The 22355-nt window shown below is 43.4% G+C and overlaps 1 protein-coding gene across 2 annotated transcripts in view; it reads left to right on the top strand.

Moving 5' to 3' along the window:
• ERG (ETS transcription factor ERG) overlaps positions 1 to 22355 on the top strand; it is a 279139-nt gene that overhangs the window by 70556 nt on the left and 186228 nt on the right. For both annotated transcript variants that reach the window (XM_073804510.1, XM_073804509.1), the window contains exon 2: positions 9975 to 10077. The gene's annotated coding sequence lies outside the window, so the exon portion shown is untranslated. The remainder of the gene's footprint in view (positions 1 to 9974; positions 10078 to 22355) is intronic.

Here is a 22355-nt window from a genome sequence, read left to right as displayed (position 1 = left end):
CTGGTCCAGCCACGGTGCCCACCATCCCACCCTTGGGCTCTCCCGCTCTCCTGCTTTTCTGGAACATCTGCCTGAAGGACTGGCCCAGCTTCTCTCCACACCCTCTGTCTGACGCCTTTGTCCTGCTTTGAAAAGCCCTCCTTGACCACCTCAGGTGATGGCAAAGATGATTTGGTTGTTGTTATGCTGTTTCACAGAGACTTTTACTCACATGCAGAGGTGGCTGCCTTGTGCCCCCTTTATAGGCTCGTGTTCTGCAGTCCTGTTGTACTTGATGGCCTGCGGCACTTATTCCTTCTTCCCGGGCTGCCCTCCTCTCTCATGTCTGTATAACATTCTTCCTCTTTTTCATCATCTGATTTAAATCCTACCACCCAAAGCTGAAGCTCCCTCTTCCTCTTCCCCGAGCTGTCCCAGTGCATCTTATCGAAGCTGCTATGTTGCCCCTTATTCTGTATCATAAAACATTAGGCCACACGCTGACTCTCCCGCAAGGCATGAGAGACACACCTTGGAACTTTTGCATCCTCCCTCACCCCTGGACACAGCTCTTTGCATGATGTCATCAGTTAATACTTATAGAAGGACTTGCTAATGATGTATTTCATGGAAGATTCTGTACGGATGGAATGCAGAGCTGTACAGCCAGAGGCACATTGTAAACTTTGCCTCCTGGGTACAGTAAGTTCCCTACATAGGCACCTCCAAGTTGCAGACTTTCAGAGATGTGAACGTGCGTTCACCCGTCCAATCACATAAGTTGGTTCACGTGTCTGGTGTACATTGTCACGTGCATGCATCCTCTACAAGTGGTTGTATTTTATTGGACAGTACTGTATAGAGTACAGTAGTACAGTATCTTTATTTCAAGCCCAGGATGTCCAGAAGCAAGCGTAAAAGCAGCAGTAATGTAGCTGGTACTGCTAGGAAGCGCCAAGCGATTATGATGGAAACAGAAAGGAAAATAACTGAGAGAGTGGAGTGAGGCCAAAAGATGGTAGACGTCGCTTGTCCTTATAACTTGAAACGTTCAACCATCGGCGCGATCTTAAAGAACAAGATCATGGAACATGTGAAGTCTGCTGTGCTGATGATGTTGACAGTGATATCGGAGAAGCGTGGAAAAGTGATGGAGGAGATGGAGAAACTTCTCAGTGTGTGGATGCAGGGTCAGCATCAGCGTCGAGTCCCGCTCAGCTTAATGCTGATTCAAGAGAAAGCTAAAAGCCTTTATGAAGACTTGAAGAAGAAACACGGCGAAGAATCAGAGGGGACATCTTTGAATGCCAGCCATGGCTGGTTTCATCGGTTCAAGGGTGGAGCCAACCTTCACAACGTACAACTGGCGAGACAGCGAGTGCAGATAGGGTAGCTGCCTGGGAATTTCCTGAATTCTCTTTGTCCTAGAGAAAGAACAAAGGGAGACAAGAGGAGAACAATACTTGAAGGACCAGAGAGATTCACGATGCAGGAAATGGCAAGGAGATTTTCTTTACTTGAGGAGGCACTGTTCGTTTTTGAGGCACAGGGCCCGAACGTGGAACAGTACACAGAGGTTGCAGCAGCCGTTCAGAATGCAGTCCAGTGCTATCGTGTCATCTATGATGAGAAAAAAGAGCTACTACCCAGACATCACTGGATTGTTCTTTCAAGAGGGTAGACAGAATTGAATCCAGCAAGGAACCAGAACCTGTGCCATCAGCGTCAGGCGTGAGTGAAACTGCAGCTTGCCCTCCGTCTCCTGTTGCTGACGACCCTTCAGCTCTACCATCTCCCACCTCCTCTCCCTCCTCCAGTCAGTAACTCTTCTTGCCTGTTCACTCGATGCCAGCCCCTGGATGCCAGCTGTTGTACGGTACTACTGTACTTTTCAAGGTACTGTACTGTAAGATTAAAAATGTTTTCTTTATGTTTTTTTTTTTGCGTATTATTTGTGTGAAAAGTATCATAAACCTGTTACAGTGCAGTACTATATAGCCGATTGTGTTCATTGGGTCCCTAGGCTAACTTTGTTGGACTTAACGAACAAATTGGACTTACGAACGCGCTCTCAGAATGGAACTCATTCGTGTGTAGAGGACTTACACTGTATCAGCGAAGGGCGTTTGTGGTGAGGCTCGTGATTTCTATTTAAATATATAAGAAGAGTGAAAAATCTTTATTTCCAGATTGTGTCCAGTACAAGTGAGACAGTTTTGATGCAGTTCTCTTAAACTAATCAAAATCAGCAGAAATGGAAAAGCTGATTTCAGTGCTCCTGCGGTGAAAACCCCATCACCAGGGAGGCCAAAGTGTTTCAGCCAAGCTAGTGGACACAGAACTACTTTCAGGATGAGTTCAAGGTTCTTTGAAATGCCTCACTCTTAAAGAGCACAAGGAAACCTTTCCCAGTTAATATTCTGTACGTATTTGGCAGTTGGTTTGTTTTTTAAAGGCAGATAATGTAGAGAATTATCTGCATTATTGGAGAGCCTAAGAATTTTTTCTTTCTGCCTTTAGGCCAGTTGATTTTCCTTAGGAAAAGCTTCTAACTCTCCTGACTTGCCTCTTCATACAGTATTCAAAATAAACACATTAGAGGGATGCTGAAAGAAGAATTTCATCTGAAAGAGATGCTCTGTGATATTCTCTGGGTCCCTTACATAGGATATCGCTATTAATTTATTTTCATTTTTGCTCTGTTATAGATCTTGCTGCTCAGGAATTTTGCATTTATAATATTGAGATGGTAATACAATATTGATTAATTTAACTAGCAATTAGTTATTTTATATGCATCCTCTAAAGCAGTTAGGCATTAACAATGTTTTACTTTTTTCTGCCCAGTGTTGTCAATTTAAAAATACGAAACAGGGCTTCCCTGGTGGCGCAATGGTTGAGAGTCCGCCTGCTGATGCAGGGGACACGGGTTCATGGCCCGGTCCGGGAAGATCCCACATGCCGCGGAGCGGCTGGGCCCGTGAGCCATGGCCACTGAGCCTGCGCGTCCGGAGCCTGTGCTCCTCAACGGGAGAGGCCACAACAGTGAGAGGCCCGCGTACCAAAAAAACAAACAAAAAAACCCAAAAAAACAAAATATAAAAATAAAAATATGAAACAGACCTCGTTGTTTGCATAGATGGCTGTTGAAGCAGTTGCTGTCTGTAAGATGTGACCTTGTGATGACATCAAGACAACATTCATTTTGAAGGCCAAATTCGCTTCTAAAACAGACTTTGGGATTCTGTTCTCAAAGATATATTTTGTTTGATGAACTTTCTTAGAAATACATCATGTCCCTTTAATCTGTGGCCTGCTTGTCAGTTGTCTGCCGTTATGAAATGACTAAATATTTATGTTTTTCCAGTTGAGCTTAGGGAAAAAACACAACTCTGGTAAATGTGTTTCCTTTAACAGAAGGCTCAGTGTAAAACGGGAGAGAAGTAGTATTTATAGTTGTTTTCCCTTTTCTGGATGTCACCCGCCTTTCAAACGCAGCCTGTTTTCTTTCAAATGTCTCTTTTTTACTGGGGACCTCGAGGCAGACCATGGACCCCAGACCGAGGGGCTGTGGAGCCGTTTGGTGGCTGTGCGTCTTGTCCTGGTGGAAGGCGGCGGCCACCCCCCTGCCTCTGCCATCAGCCCCATCAGCTTGAATGCTTTCACATGCGCATGACGAGGCCAAGAAGGAGAGAAAGACCCAGTGTCCCTTCCTCCAAGGACATCACAGGCTCGTAAGGCGCGTTAATGTCCAGGTTCGTTTTGCTCTCTCCTTGGAAAAAGAATAAGGGAAGAAGCATGAAGGATGGAGGTTGACTTAAGGCTGTGAATGGCAGAAAGGCTGACCCTAAGGAACAAAATGAAAGGAAACCAAACAACCACAAAACAAAACAAAACAAAACAAAACTGACAGGCAGCCTCCAGGCGTGGCCATGCATGGCACAGACTTGATTCCTGAAGACTCTTGCCATTTTCTTCCAGCAGAACTGCTCTGGTATATTTTTTACCACGTTTCTCTACGACGGAGAGTCAGTGGACCCCCTCTGGGGAATTTGAAAAGCTGCCAGGAATTGCCTCGCTGAGTTCTGAGAGTGGATAAGTCAGCACAGTGATTTACAAGTGGAAAGGTACCCACGTGTGCGCACGAACGATGTCAAGTTGAGGGATGGTAACGATGAACAGCATACGACGTTTTGGGTTCTAAGCAGGTTCAAGAGGCAGAAGAGCTGATGTGGATGCGATTTCAGAGCACTGCCGTGTTTTCTACAAGTGACATGTCTCAGGGACTCAGCTACTGGCAGAGCAGCTGCTTTGGTTGGTCTTCACAGATTTCCTCACCATCACCTCTTAACTTAACAGTAATTTCGGGGCCTTTTTTCTCTGCTTGGCTTCTGGAGCACAGGTGTGCCAGGGCTGGCACCTCGGACTTACTAGAAAGATGGCCCATATCTCTATTCAACTCTGTACTCAGGGACTTCTGTTAGTTTCTTGAAATTGCCCAGGATAGGGATAGTTACTCCACAAGAATTGCCAAATGCTTCAAATCAGAGGATTTCCCCTGGAGAGCCGGTTGCTAAACATTTAGTAACACACCACTTCTGAGACACTGGCGTCCCTTCCACCCGCCAGAGCTGACATTATGGCCTGGCCTTTCCTCTGTGTCTTCAAGACTGGACTGTCCCTGATCCTCTGTCTCTAGAATCTGTCTCTGCTACTACACCTTTCCCTTTATCCCACCTATAAACGTACCTGCTTTTCTCATCCTTAAGAAACCAGCTAGACAAATAAGATAAACCTTCTTCTAATTGCATCGTAAACTTCTTGAGGGCAGGACTGAGTCTTGTGCACTCTTGCATTCCTAGCTGCTGGCCATTTCTGACACACAGTAGGCATGCAACAAATGTTGGGTGAGTGAACACGTGTTTCTTTTTTTCTTAAACTGCTTTCCCCTTTTCTCTCTTTGTTGCTTAGTGCCTTTCATGAATAGCCTATGTTGACCTTCCTATATCCTCCCAACCTTCCACTAGCAAACCTTTGGAAACTGGCAATATTATTGGAGGTCACCCAGAGGTTCTGACTTGCCGAATCCAATACCTTTTTGTCAACTTGTGTGGTTGGTTGATTGAATTTCTCATTCGTTTTCAGCTCTCTGGAGATCGACGCTGTGAACTGTTTCTGCCTTACTGAATGTCCTTCCTTGGCCTCCAGGACTTGGGTCCTTTCTAGATTTTTCCTGATTCTCTGACTGCTCCTCCCTGTGTTCTTCGTTGTCCAGTTTTCTTCCTTCAGTCTCTCCAATAGTTCAGGTGCTCTGCTCAATTGGGTTCTGCCTGCATACCTCTGTTGTGGGAGTTATTCTGCAGCTGAGGGTCAAGCGTGGTAATGGGGGAGTTGGTATTTGTGATTGTTCCTTTACAACCTTGTCTTTCCCACTAGACTCTCAACTCATGGCAGAGCCCACCTCTAGTTAGTGCTTAACTCAGTGATGGCACCTGGAGGAAACTGACTTAGTGGATGTTGGATAGATGGATGGATGATGGATGATGGATGGATAGATTGTTGGATGGATGGATGGATGATGGATGGATGGATGGATGATGGATGGATGGATGGATGGATGATGGATGGATAGATGGATGGATGGATGGATGGATGGATGGATGGGTGGATGATGGATGGATGGATGGATGATGGGTGGGTAGATGGATGGATGGATGGATGGATGGATGGACGATGGATGAATTAATGGATGGATAGATTGATGGATCATGGATGGATGGATGATGGATAATGGGTGATGGATGAATGAATGGAGGAACAGTTGAGTGAATGAATGGATTTGAAGGGTAGGTTGAACTTAGATTGTGGAAAGAAACAAGTATCAACATAACTTCTTAATTATAGAGACAAGTCATTCAACATTTCTGAACTGTGTTCTGAGAGTAAAAGACACTCTACAGTGTGCCTCTCCTGCGTACTTTTTCACTTTCATACCTTTGCTCATCTCTCTCCTCTACCTTATATACTCTCCTCCCTGTTCCCATCTATTGAATACTAAGTGCCTATGGTATACTCACTCCTATGAAGAGGCATTGCCATTCCGTGAGGCTAGATGGAATTGCCACCTCTTTTGTACTTCTCTTATGACCCTCACCACATTCTGCCTCCAATCAGTCATTTAACCAGAAGTGTAATCCCCCCATCAAATCCTTTGTTTACTGAGGGCACCATTCTGTGTCACCTCTAGTACCTGGACACTCAATACATATATAGACTGAGATAGATCACTTATCTTGATAATAGTTATTTGTTTCTCAAGTCTTAAGAGATAATGTTATAAGTAGGAAGATTCATGGGCTGGGCTAATTTCCAGCAGATCATTTTATTTAAAAAATTAGAACAGAAAAGTGTATCCAGCATGTCTGTTTGAGTTGGACACAGATAATAAAAGAGAGGAAGGTGGCTCTTTTGAACATAGACACTGTAGTCTATAGGATGCTTCGTGTCTTCAGGGTTGATTAATCCTGCCGTCCCCCACCCAAAGCAGAATCTCAGGGGACTGCCTTCATTTTTTCCCCTGACATCGCAGCATATTGGTTTTGTCCTCAGGTCCCCACCTCTCATCGTTCTGAGATGGCTGTCACAGTTCCAACTGTCCCCAAGACAGGACAATATCACATGACCTTTCTTTGTCAGCCAAGAGACTTTCTCCAGAAGTCCTCTTGTTATGTCCCCCAGGGTTGAATTGGCCAAAATGATATCACATGCTCATCCCTAAACCAATCAGTGGCAAGAGGAATGGGTGCCCAATGATCAGATTTGCCCCTGAAGTTGGGGCAGGGTCAGCCTTTGCCAGGGCATGTCGGGGGGCTGGGCTACATACCCAAGCAAAGTTGGATTTCCTTTCTCAGGAGAAGGGGGCAGCCAGTGTGTCCGCTGCCTTTGCTACCTGTGGGGAGGGGGCTATAAACAGATGAGCGGGCTCACAGTTCACCATGACTGTCCCCGGTGCCGCTGCTGGGAATGAAGCCTTTCCACAAAAGACGGCTGTTGTTCACTCAAGGTCCGGGGTGTTTTCTGTCGAGAAGGCAGCAGCTCTCTAGGACATCTAGTTTTCCATCTTCCCAGTAGCTGACCTCAGCTTATGAAACATTCACTGTTGCTGACACAGGTGGCCAGGAAAATCTGTGCGTAGGGAGTGGCTTCTTGTCTGTGTGTTTATGGAACGAGGACGTTGCATGTCCCTGGACATACGATGCCTTGTGTCTCTTCTCTTGGCACTGCCACAAACACTGTCTCCTTGGACTCGCACCATCCCTGTCTAACCCATGGCTTGCAGATGGGCAGACTGAGGTGGAGAGTGGTCTGCTGGCCGCTGGTGGTCAGCACCAATCTGGCCCTGAGCCCAGTCTCTCTGTGTACCGCGACTGCTTTGCAAATTAAACTTGCCCTTGAGATGCTCAGGTGTGTTTAACTTTGACCATTCCCAGTGAGAATTTGCCAACGATCACGATCACATGTGTTCTCCTACTGCGTAGATCAGGGGGCTCATTGGATCCAGGGGTGACAGGGTTCAGAGCACTTGACCTTGGCAGGGCTGGGCACCATGTTCTTCATCCTGTGCTTTCTGCAGGACCGAGGGCTGTTCAGCTGGCTTGAGCAGTTTGCTCTCATACCAAGGTTCTCAAATGGCTGTGTTTTTTGACTTCTTGAGTCTAGTTTGCATAATTTTCTGACTTTTCTGCTTTGATTGGGCCGGTTGTTACCTCACGCGGCTGGTAGCGTGCCTTTTCTCTGGCAAAGCTTCTCTCTCCCTAGACTTCGTGACATCTTTTTGGATCCTTTGTGGGCTTCTCAGCTGCATTACGGATAATTTACGTTGTCAGATAAATGCCCTCTGGATAGATGAAATATTAATAACATTATAACGCTAATTTAAAAATACCCATTGCACATATTTAATAGAATCTTCTCTGGCCTTTGCTCTTGTCTTTAAATCAGGTCCAATGATATTCAATCATAAATCAAGTGTTTCTTTTGGCATAGAAGAGGTTTGGGCACGAAAACATACTATAGGATGACACAGTATAGGAAATTTTAGCCCAGGCTTTTAAAACCCATGTTCCCTTTGCAGCAATTGGAAACTAAATACTATTTTAACCACTTGTCCGTGGAAAGCATTTAACCAAATAATAGTCAATATTGGCTTTTGGATTTAGAGAAAAAGAAATTTGGAAACACCTTAATTAACTCAAGATCTGTGTGGCCATGCGAAGCATGACCTAATTCACTGCTGTCCCCTCCTTTCCTGCTGAGCAGCCTGTCTCTGAGCATGGGAGGCCCCATGGTTCCTTGAGGCTGGACGCTTATCCCACATCACTGTGAAGAAAACACTTTGCAAACGTGTTTAGGATTATACAATCATTATTATGTAGTTCTTCTCTGATTATCCAGATGAATATTCTTGGTTCTGAAAATTTGGAAAATGCCCATGATTATAAAGAAGAAAATAAGACTCCCCAGAAATCACATTGGAAACCCAAAGACCACTTCCAGTAGCGACTTCCTGCACTTTCTTAGAGCCTTCCTCCTCTTTCTATCTCCCCTCTTGTTTTTTTTTTTTAATTTTTATTGGAGTCTAGTTGATTTACAATGTTGTTAGTTTCTGCTGTACAGCAAAGTGACTCAGTTATACATATACATATATCCACTCTTTTTTTTTAGATTCTTTTCCCATATAGGCCATTACAGAGCATTGAGTAGAGTTCCCTGTGCTATACAGTAAGTCCTTATTAGTTATCTATTTTATATATAGTAGTGTGTGTATGTCAACCTTAGTCTCCCAGTTTATCCCTCCCCTTATCCCCTGTAGAAAACAAACCGTAAGTTTGTTTTCTACATCTGTGACTCTACTTCTGTTTTGTAACTAAGTTCATTTGTACCCTTTTTCCTCTCTTGTTTTTTCATCCATCTGTATTCTGTTTATGATATTGGAATCAGACTATATATATGGTTTGTATCCTAATTTTCCACCAAGAATTTGGATTTTCCATATCCTCCCGAACCCTTTGCCCCACCAGTTGGGCAATTTGGTTTAAATGTCTTGATGCCCAGGCCTGCAGCCTTCAGGTGGAGTTGGCTGGGGCCTCTTGGGTGGAGTGGGAGTCTCAGTTGGTCTGTGGAACCATTTATAAATAATATTGTCCATTGCAAATATTGATTTTGATGCAATACTTAAGGATTTTCTAACTTGAAAATATTTTTGACTGAAAAAGCTGCCGTTTGCAATTAGTCATGTTGTGAGGATTTTGTTAAATGTACTAAATATTTTGGGATTGGATATTTGATTTGGAAACTTGCATAAGCACAGAAATTCCTATATCTCCAAAAAAAAAAAAAAAACCCCAGAGAGATTGGATGTTAGAGCTGCACCGACAGGCATATTCTGAGGAAGATTTTTTATTTTTATTTTTTTAATATGGTAGTTCTCTAATCTCTTAAAAAAAATATGGATCCTTGTGGCATCTACAAATTAAAAAGACTGTTTGTTTCCTGGGACTAAAACAGTTGTTTAATTACAGTTCTCAGGATGTTGAATAAACCCCATTACTCTTTGTTTTGAGTAGACAAAAGTGCTAAAGTAATGATCTGGGGAAACCATTATTACTAAAGCTGTGGGCTGTGAGGAAAGGAAAACACTTTCAAAATATTTTCTTTGCAAAAGTATACGTGGTCTTCAGTATATCCATTCAGGCTTGGCCCTCATTTCATTCCTAATTTTTGCTTTGTAATGCTGAACTTCCCTGGGAGAAATGTTGCCCCATCTCCCTCCCTCACTTTTTTTTTTTTAAACTCAGAATTTTAAGTGCATTCCCCTTTTAGGATATTTTAAAGTAATGTTTCAGAAACAGGATTTGTCACTAAATGTATAGTCGATCCTTGGTTTTAATATTTGGGAAAAAACCAGGGCTTAATATATTGAAATTCTCTTTCAGGTTGTTCCAAGATCTTTGAAGACCCAGGAAAAAGCCGTGTTGACCAAAAGGAAGACAAATGACTCACAGAGAGAAAAGATGGGGGAGCCAAGGGCAATTAAAGGTAAAACAACAAAACCCAGAAAACCCTACCTTTCCTAGTCAAGAAATTTTAGAAAAATGTGAATGTAAATATTTTATATCTTCAGTATTTGATATTTGTGGTTCCAGACCTCCAAAGACCTTTTCTTTGGTCCTTTGGTGTACTTAGAGGACTTATATTGGTTCCATTGATTCTCCTGCACAAATAAGATGCCCCTCGCCCAGTACTACCTATTCCTGCCTTCAACACTGTAGAGTTTTTTTTTTAAGAGAAAAAACCCCCGTAAAAATCAGTGGGGGGAATCTTATTTCACAGGTGTCTTAAGACTCTCAACTATTTAAATAAACAAAAACTGGATATTACAGATCATGTATGATGTTTCATTTATGCAGCATAGAATAGCAATGACTTAGTGGAGCTACACTGAGGAAAGAAACCTTGGCTATACATCAATGGCTAAATGAATGTATAGTTAGCTATATTTAGAGTTTAGTAAGTTCTTCATGCATCATTTTATTGTATTTTTTTTTTTAGGTGGGAGAATTTTATTTTATTAAAAAATTTTTAAAATTTTTTAACATCTTTATTGGAGTCTAATTGCTTTACAATGGTGTGTTAGTTTCTGCTTTATAACAAAGTGAATCAGCTATACATATACATATATGCCCATATCTCCTCCCTCTTGTGTCTCCCTCCCACCCTCCCTATCCCACCCCTCTAGGTGGTCACAAAGCACCGAGCTGATCTCCCTGTGCTATGCGGCTGCTTCCCACTAGCCATCTATTTTACATTTGGTAGTCTATGTATGTCCATGCCACTCTCTCACTTCATCGCAGCTTCCCCTTACCCATCCCCGTGTCCTCAAGGCCATTCTCTATGCCTGCGTCTTTATTCCTGTCCTGCCCCTAGGTTCTTCATAACCATTTTTTTTTTTTTTAGATTCCATATATTTGTGTTAGCATTCAGTATTTGCTTTTCTCTTTCTGACTTACTTCACTCTGTATGACAGACTCTAGGTCCATCCACCTCACTACAAATAACTCAATTTCGTTTCTTTTTATGGCTGAGTAATATTCCATTGTATATATGTGCCACATCTTCTTTATCTATTCATCTGTCACTGGACACTTAGGTTGCTTCCATGTCCTGGCTATTGTAAATAGAGGTGCAAAGAACATTGTGGTGCATGATTCTTTTTGAATTATGGTTTTCTCAGGGTATATGCCCAGTAGTGAGATTGCTGGGTCGTATAGTAGTTCTATTTTTAGTTTTTAAAGGAACCTCCATACTGTTCTCCATAGTGGCTGTATCAATTTACATTCCACCAACAGTGCAAGAGGGTTCCCTTTTCTTCACACCCTCTCCAGCATTTATTGTTTGTAGATTTTTTGATGATGGCCATTCTGACTAGTATCAATGAGGTGATACCTCATTGTACTTTTGATTTTCATTTCTCTACTGATTAGTGATGTTGACCATCCTTTCATGTATTTGTTGGCAGTCTGTATATCTTCTTTGGAGAAATGTCTCTTTAGGTCTTCTGCCGATTTTTGGTTTGGGTTGTTTGTTTTTTTGATTTTGAGCTACATGAGCTACTTGTATATTTTTGAGATTTATCCTTTGTCAGTTGCTTCCTTTGCAAATATTTTCTCCCATTCTGAGGGTTGTCTTTTCATCTTGCTTATAGTTTCCTTTGCTGTGCAAAAGCATTTAAGTTTCATTAGGTCCCATTTGTTAATTTTTGTTTCTATTTCCATTTCTCTAGGAGGTGGGTCAAAAAGGATGTTGCTGTGATTTATGTCATAGAGTGTTTTGCCTATGTTTTCCTATAAGAGTTTTAGAGTGTCTGGCCTTACATTTAGGCCTTTAATCCATTTGGAGTTTATTTTTGTGTACAGTGTTAGGGAGTATTCTAATTTCATTCTTTTACATATAGCTGTCCAGTTTTCCCAGCACCACTTATAGAAGAGGCTGTCTTTTCTCCATTGTATATTCTTGTCTCCTTTATCAGAGGTAAGGTGACCATATGTGCGTGGGTTTATCTCTGGGCTTTCTATCCTGTTCCATTGATCTATAGTTCTGTTTTTGTGCCAGTACCATACTGTCTTGATTACAGTAGCTTTATAGTATAGTCTGAAGTCAGGGAATGTGATTCCTCCAGCTCTGCTTTTCTTTCTCAAGGTTGCTTTTGCTTTTTGGGTTCTTTTGTGTTTCCATACAAATTGAGAAATTTTTTGTTCTAGATCTGTGAAAAAAGCCATTGGTAGTTTGATAGGGATTACATTGAATCTGTAGATTGCTATGGGTAGTATAGTCATTTTCACAATGTTGATTCTTCCAATCCAAGAACATGGTATATCTCTCCATCTGTTTGTATCATCTTTAATTTCTTTCATCAGTGTCTTATAGTTTTCTGCATACAGGTCTTTTGTCTCCTTACGTAGGTTTATTCATAGGTATTTTAATCTTTTTGTTGCAGTGGTAAATGGGAGTGTTTCCTTAACTTCTCTTTCAGATTTTTCATCATTAGTGTATAGGAATTCAAGAGATTTCTGTGCCCTAATTTTGTATCCTGCTACTCTACCAAATTCACTGATTAGCTCTAGTAGTTTCCTGGCAGCTTCTTTAGGATTCTCTATGTATAATATCATGTCACCTGCAAACAGTGACATTTTTACATCTTTCCGATTTGGATTCCTTTTATTGCTTTTTCTTCTATGATTGCCATGGCTAAAACTTCCAAAACTATGTTGAATAATAGTGGTGAGAGTGGGCAACCTTGTCTTGTTCCTGATCTTAGCGGAAATGGTTTCAGTTTTTCACCATTAAAAATGATGTTGGCTCTGGGTTTGTCATATATGCTCTTTATTATGTTGAAGAAAGTTCCCTCAATGCCTACTTTCTGCAGGGTTTTTATCATAAATGGGTGTTGAATTTTGTCGAAAGCTTTTTCTCCATGTATTGAGATGATCATATGGTTTTTATCCTTCAATTTGTTAATATGGTGTATCACATTGCTTGGTTTGCGTATATTGAAGAATCCTTGCATTCCTGGGATAAACCCCACTTGATCATGGTGTATGATCCTTTTAATGTGCTGTTGGATTCTTTTTACTAGTTTTTTGTTGAGGATTTTTGCATCTATGTTCAGCAGTGATACTGGCCTGTAGTTTTCTTTCTTTGTGACATATTTGTCTGGTTTTGGTGTCAGGGTGATGGTGGCCTCCTAGAATGAGTTTGGGAGTGTTCCTCCCTCTGCTTTATTTTGGAAGAGTTTGAGAAGGATAGGTGTTAGCTCTTCTCTAAATGTTTGATAGAATTCACCTGTGAAACCATCTGGTCCTGGGCTTTTGTTTGTTGGAAGATTTTTAATCACAGTCTCAATTTCAGTGCTTGTGATTGGTCTGTTTATGTTTTCTATTTCTTCCTGGTTCAGTCTTGGAAGGTTGTGCTTTTCTAAGAATTTGTCCATTTCTTCTAGGTTGTCCATTTTATTGTCATAGAGTTGCTTGTAGTAATCTCTCATGATCCCTTGTATTTCTGCAGTGTCAGTTGTTACTCCTTTTTCATTTCTAATTCTATTGATTTGACACTTCTCCCTTTTTCCTTGATGATTCTGGCTAATGGTTTATCAATTTTGTTTATCTTTTAGTTTTATTGATCTTTGCTATCTTTTCCTTCATTTCTTTTTCATTTATTTCTGATTTGATCTTTATGATTTCTTTCCTTCTGCTCACTTTGGTGTTTTTTTGTTCTTCTCTCTATAATTGCTTTAGGTGTAAGGTGAGGTTGTTTATTTGAGATGTTTCTTGTTCCTGAGGTTGGATTGTATTGCCATAAACTTCCCTATTAGAACTGTTTTGGGTTGTCGTGTTTTCATTGTCATTTGTTTCTAGGTATTTTTTGATTTCCTCTTTGATTTCTTCAGTGATCTCTTGGTTATTAAGTAGTATATTGTTTAGCCTCCCTGTGTTTGTATTTTTTACAGATTTTTTACTGTAATTGATATCTAGTCTCATAGCATTGTGTTCGGAAAAGATACTTGATATGATTTCAATATTCTTAAATTTACCAAGACTTGAGTTGTGACCCAAGATATGATCTATCCTGGAGAATGTTCCATGAGCACTTGAGAAGAAAGTGTATTCTGTTGTTTTTGGATGGAATGTCCTATAAATATCAATGAAGTCCATCTTGTTTAATGTATCATTTAAAGCTTGTGTTTCCTTATTTATTTTCATTTTGGATGATCTGTCCATGGGTGAAAGTGGGGTGTTAAAGTCCCCTACTATGATTGTGTTACTGTTGATTTTCCCTTTTATGGCTGTTAGCATTTGCCTTATGTATTGAGGTGCTCCTATGTTCAGTGTATAAATATTTACAATTGTTATATCTTCTTCTTGGATTGATCCCTTGATTATTATGTAGTGTCCTTCTTTGTCTCTTGTAATAGTCTTTATTTTAAAGTCCCTTTTTTCTAATATGAGAATTGCTACACCAGCTTTCTTTTGATTTCCATTTGCATGGAGTATCTTTTTCCATCCCCTTATTTTCAGTCTGTATGTGTCCCCAGGTCTGAAGTGGGTCTCTTATAGACAGCATATATACAGGTCTTGTTTCTGTATCCATTCACCCAGTCTATGTCTTTTGGTTGGAGCATTTAATCCATTTACATTTAAGGTAATTATCGATATGTATGTTCCTATTACCATTTTCTTAATTGTTTTGGGTTTGTTTTTGTAGGTCCTTTTCTTCTCTTGTGTTTCCCACTTAGAGAAGTTCCTTTAGCATTTGTTGTAGAGCTGGTTTGGTGGTGCTGAATTCTCTTAGCTTTTGCTTGTCTGTAAAGGTTTTAATTTCTCCATCGAATCTGAATGAGATCCTTGCTGGGTAGAGTAATCTTGGTTGTAGTTTCTTCCCTTTAATCATGTTAAATATGTCCTGCCACTCCCTTCTGGCTTGCAGAGTTTCTGCTGAGAGATCAGCTGTTAACCTTATGGGGATTCCCTTGTGTGTTATTTGTTGTTTTTCCCTTGCTGCTTTTAATATTTGTTCTTTGTATTTAATTTTTGATAGTTTGATTAATATGTGTCTTGGCGCGTTTCTCCTTGGATTTATCCTGTATGAGACTCTCTGTGCTTCGTGGACTTGATTAAATATTTCCTTTCCCATGTTAGGGAAGTTTTCAACTATAATCTCTTCAAATATTTTTTCAGTCCTTTTCTTTTTCTTCTGGGACCACTATAATTCGAATGTTGGTGTGTTTAATTTTGCCCCAGAGGTCTCTGAGACTGTCGTCAATTCTTTTCATTCTTTTTTCTTTATTCTGCTCTGCAATAGTCATTTCCACTATTTTATCTTCCAGGTCACTTATCTGTTCTTCTGCCTAAGTTGTTCTGCTATTGATTCCTTCTAGAGAATTTTTAATTTCATTTATTGTGTTGTTCATCATTGTTTGGTTGCTCTTTAGTTCTTCTAGGTCCTTGTTAAGCGTTTCTTGTATTTTCTCCATTTTATATCCAGGATTTTGGATCATCTTTACTATCATTATTCTGAATTCTTTTTCAGATAGACTGCCTATGTCCTCTTCATTTGTTATGTCTGGTGGGTTTTTCCCTTGCTGCTCATCTGCTGTGTGTTTTTCTGTCTTCTCATTTTGCTTAACTTACTGTGTTTGGGGTCTCCTTTTCGCAGGCTGCAGGTTCATAGTTCCCTTTGTTTTTGGTGTCTGCCCCCAGTGGCTAAGGTTGGTTCAGTGGGTTGTGTATGGCTCCTGGTGGAGGGGACTGGTGCCTGTGTTCTGGTGGATGAAGCTGGATCTTGTCTTTCTGGTGGGCCGGACCACGTCCGGTGGTGTGTTTTGGGGGTGTCTGTGACCTTATTATGATTTTAGGCAGCCCCTCTGCTACTGGGTGGGGTTGTGTTCCTCTCTTACTAGTTGTTTGGCACAGGGTGTCCAGCACTGTAGCTTGCTGGTCGTTGAGTGGATCTGGGTCTTGGTGTTGAGATGGAGATCTCTGGGAGAGCTTTTGCCGTTTGCTATTACGTGGAGCCGGGAGGTCTCAGGTGGATCAATGTCCTGAACTTGGCTCTCCCAGCTCAGAGGCTCAGGCCTGACACTAAGCCACAACCCCAAGACCCTGTCAGCCACATGGGTCAGAAGAAAAAGGAGAAAGAAAGAACGAAAGAGAGAAGGAGAGAGAGAGAGAGAGAAAGAAAAGAAAAAATTATTAAAAATAAAAAAATTTAAAAGCAATAAACAAAAAGGAAAGAAGAGAGCAACCAAACCAAAAAACAAATCCTCGAATGATAACAAGCATTAAAAACTATACTAAAAAAAAAAACAGAAAAGGGAAAGACAGAACCTTAGGACAAATGGTAAAAGCAAAGCTATGCAGACAAAATCACACAAAGAAGCATACACATACACACTCACAAAAAGAGTTAAAGGAAAAAAATATACATATATTGTTGCTCCCAAAGTCCACCTCCTCAATTTGGGATGATTCGTTGTCTATTCAGGTATTCCGCAGATGCAGGTACATCAGGTTGATTGTGGAGCTTTTATCCGCTGCTTCTGAGGCTGCTGGGAGAGATTTCCCTTCCTCTTCTTTGTTCTCACAGCTCGCAGGGGCTCAGCTTTGGATTTGGCCCCGCCTCTGTGTGTAGGTCGCCGGAGGGCGTCTGTTCTTCGCTCAGACAGGATGGGGTTAAAGGAGCCGCTGATTCGGGGGCTCTGGCGCACTCAGGCCGGCAGGGAGGGAGGAGCACGGAGTGCGGGGCGGGCCTGCGGCGGCAAAGTCCGGCGTGACTTTGCACCAACCTGAGGCCCACAGTGCGTTCTCCCGGGAAAGTTGTCCCTGGATCCCGGGAACCTGGCAGTGGGTGGCTGCACAGGCTCCCCTGAAGGGGGGTGTGGATAGTGACCTGTGCTCGCACACAGGCTTCTTGGTAGCGGCAGCAGCAGCCTTAGCATCTCGTGCCCGTCTCTGGGGTCCGCGCTGTTAGCCGCGGCTCGCGCCCGTCTCTGGAGCTCCTTTAAGCAGTGCTCTTAATCCCCTCTCCTCGTGCACCAGGAAACCAAGAGGTAAGAAAAAGTCTCTTGCCTCTTCAGCAGGTCCAGACTTTTCCCCGGACTCCCTCCCGGCTAGCCGTGGCGCACTGGCCCCCTTCAGGCTGTGTTCACGCCGCCAACCCCAGTCCTCTCCCTGCGCTCCGACCGAAGCCCGAGCCTCAGCTCCCAGCCCCGCCCGCCCCGGCGGGGGAGCAGACAAGCCTCTCGGGCTGGTGAATGCCGGTTGGCACCGATCCTCTGTGCGGGAATCTCCCCGCTTTGCCCTCCGCACCCCTGTGGCTGCGCTCTCCTCCACGGCTCCGAAGCTCCCTCGCTCCGCCACCCACAGTCTCCGCCCGCGAAGGGGCTTCTAGTGTGTGGAACCCTTTCCTCCTTCACGGCTCCCTCCCACTGGTGCAGGTCCTGTCCCTATTCTTTTGTCTCTGTTTTTTCTTTTGCCCTACCCAGGTACATGGGGGGTTTCTTGCCTTTTGAGAGGTCTGAGGTCTTCTGCCAGCGTTCAGTAGGTGTTCTGTAGGAGTTGTTCCACATGTAGATGTATTTGTGATGTATTTGTGGGGAGGAAGGTGACTTCCACGTCTCACTCCTCTGCCATCTTGAAGGTCTGTCCTGTAGAGTTTTTAAAATCACTGCTTTCTAAGTACTTCAGTCATCACAACTCTTCCCTTCTACACTGCCTTCCACTTTCTTCTGTGCCTTCCAGAAGAGCCAAAGGGCCAAGAACAGTGTCCACAGGCCTGTACTTTTATGATAACTATATTTTTTCTGTCCTGTTACTAGGTTTGGTTCATAGTGATTTTAGAGTTATTTTGCCTGAATTCAATTGAAACCTCATTTCGAGAGGCACACACAGGGATTGAGTCTATACATTCATTAGCTATGCAAAAAAAAAAAATAAATAAAGGTGGAGGATTTCAGCACTTTATCTACAAATCATGCCCCTTAGCTCTTCAGGACTGTCAGGCTTCCCCCCAAAAAGCATTCCAGGGGTTGGAAGAGATTATGGTGGGCCCCGTATAACACTCACTCAAGCCTTAGAACTTAAAAGAGTCTCTTCTCTGCTGACATGAAGCCAGGAGTGATGAGTAGACGGCACAACAGTCCATGGTGCCTGGGACGGTCCTAGAGCAGAGTTTGTGTCCCGTAAGAAATAGTGCAATTAAATTGGATGTGGTTCTTGAGGCCATGCCCCCATCAGGGCCTGTATTCTTCATCAGTTAAAATATTGAAAATAAAGGTGCGTTAGTTTGCAGGGCTGTTGTAACAAAGTACCACAGACTGGGGGAGCTTAGATAACAGAAATTTCTTCTCTCCCAGCTCTGGAGGCTGCAAGTCTGAGATCAAGGTGAGGGCAGAATTGGTTCCTTCCGAGGGCTGTGAGGGACAGTCTTCCCAGGCCCCTCTCCTTGGATTGTAGACGGTTGTATTCTCCCTGTGTTTTCACATTGTCTTCCCTTTACACAGGTCTCTGTTTCAAAATTCCTTTTTTTTAAAAAAAAATAAGGACACCAGTCATATTGGGTTAGGGCCCACCCTAATAACCCCATTTTAAACTTCGTTACTTCTAGAAAGACCCTGTCTCCTCATAAGGTCACGTTCTGAGCTACTGGGCGTTTGGGCTCCAACACATGAAGGGCTGCATGATGGAAACAGTTCAACCCACTGAAGTAGTTATTTGTATTCATTTGGAAAGATAAGCCATATCGTACTGAAGGAGTACAGTTTCTTATTTTTAGACAAATATAGAGGTACAGTTGGTTTCTCATTCTTCCACCTTCCACTGGTCTCTTTTTTTTTTTTTCCGTTATTTTTTTTCGGTACGCGGGCCTCTCACTGTTGTGGCCTCTCCCGTTGCGGAGCACAGGCTCCAGACACGCAGGCCCAGCGGCCACGGCTCACGGGCCCAGCCGCTCCGTGGCACGTGGGATCTTCCCGGACCGGGGCACGAACCCGTGTCCCCTGCATCGGCAGGCGGACTCTGAACCACTGGGCCACCAGGGAAGCCCCCACTGGTCTCTCTTGCTTACCTCGGGGAGTGCAGGCACCAGGGCTGGGGCCAGGGTCAGCCGAGTGAGGCACAAAGTTGAAGGAGATGCCCCCTCTCAGTGCCGGCTGAGCACCTGCAGGAGCCTGAGGGCGGGGGTGGGGCACCGCCTTAAATCGTGGGCCCCAGGTGGGCGTCTCATTGGCCTCACACTCCATTTAGGAGACCACTGCCCAGAGCAGAGTCAGCCCTGTGCAGTACTTAGGGTAGGTTTTGCTGGTAAGGGACTGACATGCCTAATACCCACTCATCTAGAACAAGTGTGTCTCGTGATCAGCTCATTCAGTGAATGGATCCATTATGATGAGTTTGCTCAGAGCCATTTCGTCTAAAATGTCTTCACTTAATGACTAGTTAGCTTGAAATTAAAAATTCGGTTTTAACATTAAGGACAAAGGGCCCTTATGAAAAACTGGCAATTTCTTTCTTGAGAATTGTTTTCCTCAAAGGTGCAAGATTTTATACAAGATCAGAATGCGTGCTTTCTTCCCCAAAATGATTATCACTGATTAAGTGCTTACTCTGCACACAGCACTGTGAGAGGTTTTGGAGGCATGGTTCAGTCTGATCCTCACAAAGGCCTTATGGAGTAGGCAGGGAAGATTAGCTACACAGTGGCTCTACTCAGGGACAAACCAGTTGCAATAGAGGCTGGCCAAATCTTGCGTCACACCTGTGTGAACGGCTGAACATCAATTTGGAGGTGGTAATTGAGGGGATTTTCCCTCCTGACATCAAATAGTTGGCGTATTTTCCAGTACCATCAACCCGTCTTCCAACTCTCCAATACCAACTGAGTATCCTACAATTTGATTCAATTCTGAGAGTACCTGGAGTTAGCACCAGACACCACAGGCTAAAGGCTCAGTGCCACAAGACTGCCGCCCACTTCAGAGGCCAGCAGAAAGTGTCAGGTCCTCAGGTTACCCACCCTTCTGTCCACCTTGGCTTCAGAGTTGGGGGTTCCCACAATCCCCCCCTCCAGGATTCAGTAATTTGCTAGGAGTCACACAACTCAGGACACTGCTGTACTTACTGTTACAGGTTCTTATAAAGGATACAAATGAACAGACGGATGGAGGTTTGTAGGTCGAGGTCCAGAAGGGTCCCGAGCACAGGAGCGTCTGTCTCCGAGGAGTCGGGGGGGGACCACCCTCTTAGCACATGGATGTGCTCACCAACTTGGAAACTCTCCGAATCCTGTCGTTTCGGGGTTTTTATGAACATTTCATCACATAGGCAAGATCAATTATGAATTCAATCTCCAGCTCTTCCTCTCCCTCCAAAGGAAGCGGGTGGGGCTGAAAGTGCCAGGCCTCTCACCCAGGCTTGGTGGTTCTGAGACCATCCTGAAGCTTTCTAGGGGTTTGCCGAGAGTCACTTCATTGGAGCAAGACATGGTCCTGTCACACTTAGCACTCAGGAAATTTAAGAGCTCTGTGCCAGGAACTGCCAACAAAGGCCGAGTGTGTTTTTTATTCTCCCACGGTAATATCCCCATTCTACAGATGTGTGACCAAAGACCATAGAGAATAGAGTGACCTTTTCTAGGTTTCTGAGGAGGGAAACCGAATCTGGCTTCCATCTTCCATCTGACGCTGCACCTCTGCTTGGATGCACTACCCTCCATGAGAGCCCTGCCCCCATGCCTTCTAGGGCCTTCTCTTGCCCATCTCCTACTCCACACTGCCCTTGAGGGGCCTGGGAACCCAGAACTCCTGCCCAAACTGGCCTGAGCATCTTTCGGGCCTACACAGGCCTCTTTCCTGCAGTCCATCTCCTTGGGCCGGTCCTGTGTGTGCTTCTCTAGGCCTGAAGGATGGCCAGCATGGCCGTGTGGACTGGAGTGTCCTGATGACTGTGTGGGGACCTTGCAAACAGGCCAGAACTGGCTTGGGAAGAGAAGAGGGTTAGGGAGCACCCGTTTCTATTCTTGCCCCAGCCATGCAGATATGCAGGTCTTCTCTTAACCATTTTTACAGTATTGCCTCTCCAATTACAAAATGCTTATTTTCCCTTTGGCCCTGTGCACCAGTCCACACTCGATGCGGTTATAGCTAAAGCAACCCAAATCAAATATGTGTTTCTGTGTAGTAAGCCATTGGCATTTGCAAAACAAGAACGAAGAAGGGAGCGTTTCATTTTTCAAGATACCCAGTAATAAAATAATACTGGATTGTGAAATCCAAAGTCATAAACATATACATTACCAAAGGAATTTATTGCAAGAAATAGGTAGTAAAAGGGTTTTTAGATAACATGGATTCAGGTTTTGCAAGGCTTCAAGGGCAAGTAAAATAGAAAATAGAAGAGGCTCCCACAGCAATATAAAAGCATCACGTCATTCATCAATGACTGAATTTTTGAGAAATGCTCATTAGAAACACAAAAGTAAATTAGAAGTGCTCTTAAAAAAATCCATAAAAACCCCTCAGATGGCAAAAAGAACAGACACCAAATGACTGCAGAAACAGTCAAGGGTATTTGTGGAGGGAAGAGGCATGGGAAAGGAGGTAGAACTTTCATCCTTCTGGGCTTTAGGGACTTTGCTTCTTGGCTGGTCTGGTTTGGAGGACGGCAGCAGCATTCACACGCTCTGGTTAGTAAATCCCTTGAGTGGATGATGACCTGATGGTGGTGGTGGGTTAGGGTCATAGACTCTGGCTCCCTAAGGTGGAGGAGCTGGGAGGAATTTTTGTTCCCTGCCTTTCTGCCAGTGTACATGCCTCTTGTTCTTCAAGGCTTCTTGGTGGCATCGCCTTGATTCTCTGTATCACTCAGCTCTTTCCCTCCCCTAGGTATCATCCATGTCCCTCATCTGGCATTGCCACTGGCCGTCTGCTCTCAGGACCTCTGGGTATCTGTGTGAATTGTTTCCCCATCTCTATCCCTGGAGGGGTAGACAAGCGACAGTGCTGCATCTGTAATCTATTTATCCCCTTCCCCACAGTTTCATCTTTATGCGTTGAAAGTGCCCCAAACTTCCCCATACAAGACATGAGACATAAACAGTTGTTATTAGGTTTATGTCTTGCTTGGTTACAGATTGAATGGCCTTTGTAACTTCTGAGATGTTTCTATGGTCTTGGATATCCAGAATGTTGATTCCGTTTCATTATATTTGGAATCTCCAGCAGGCTGACAGGGTCCCACGATGTTAAGTGAGAACTCGGCTGTTCC

This window comes from Tursiops truncatus, chromosome 4 (genome assembly GCF_011762595.2).
Source record: "Tursiops truncatus isolate mTurTru1 chromosome 4, mTurTru1.mat.Y, whole genome shotgun sequence".
Lineage (NCBI taxonomy): Eukaryota > Metazoa > Chordata > Mammalia > Artiodactyla > Delphinidae > Tursiops > Tursiops truncatus.
Note: the sequence above shows the minus strand (reverse complement) of the source record. Positions and strands in the feature narration are given on the sequence as shown.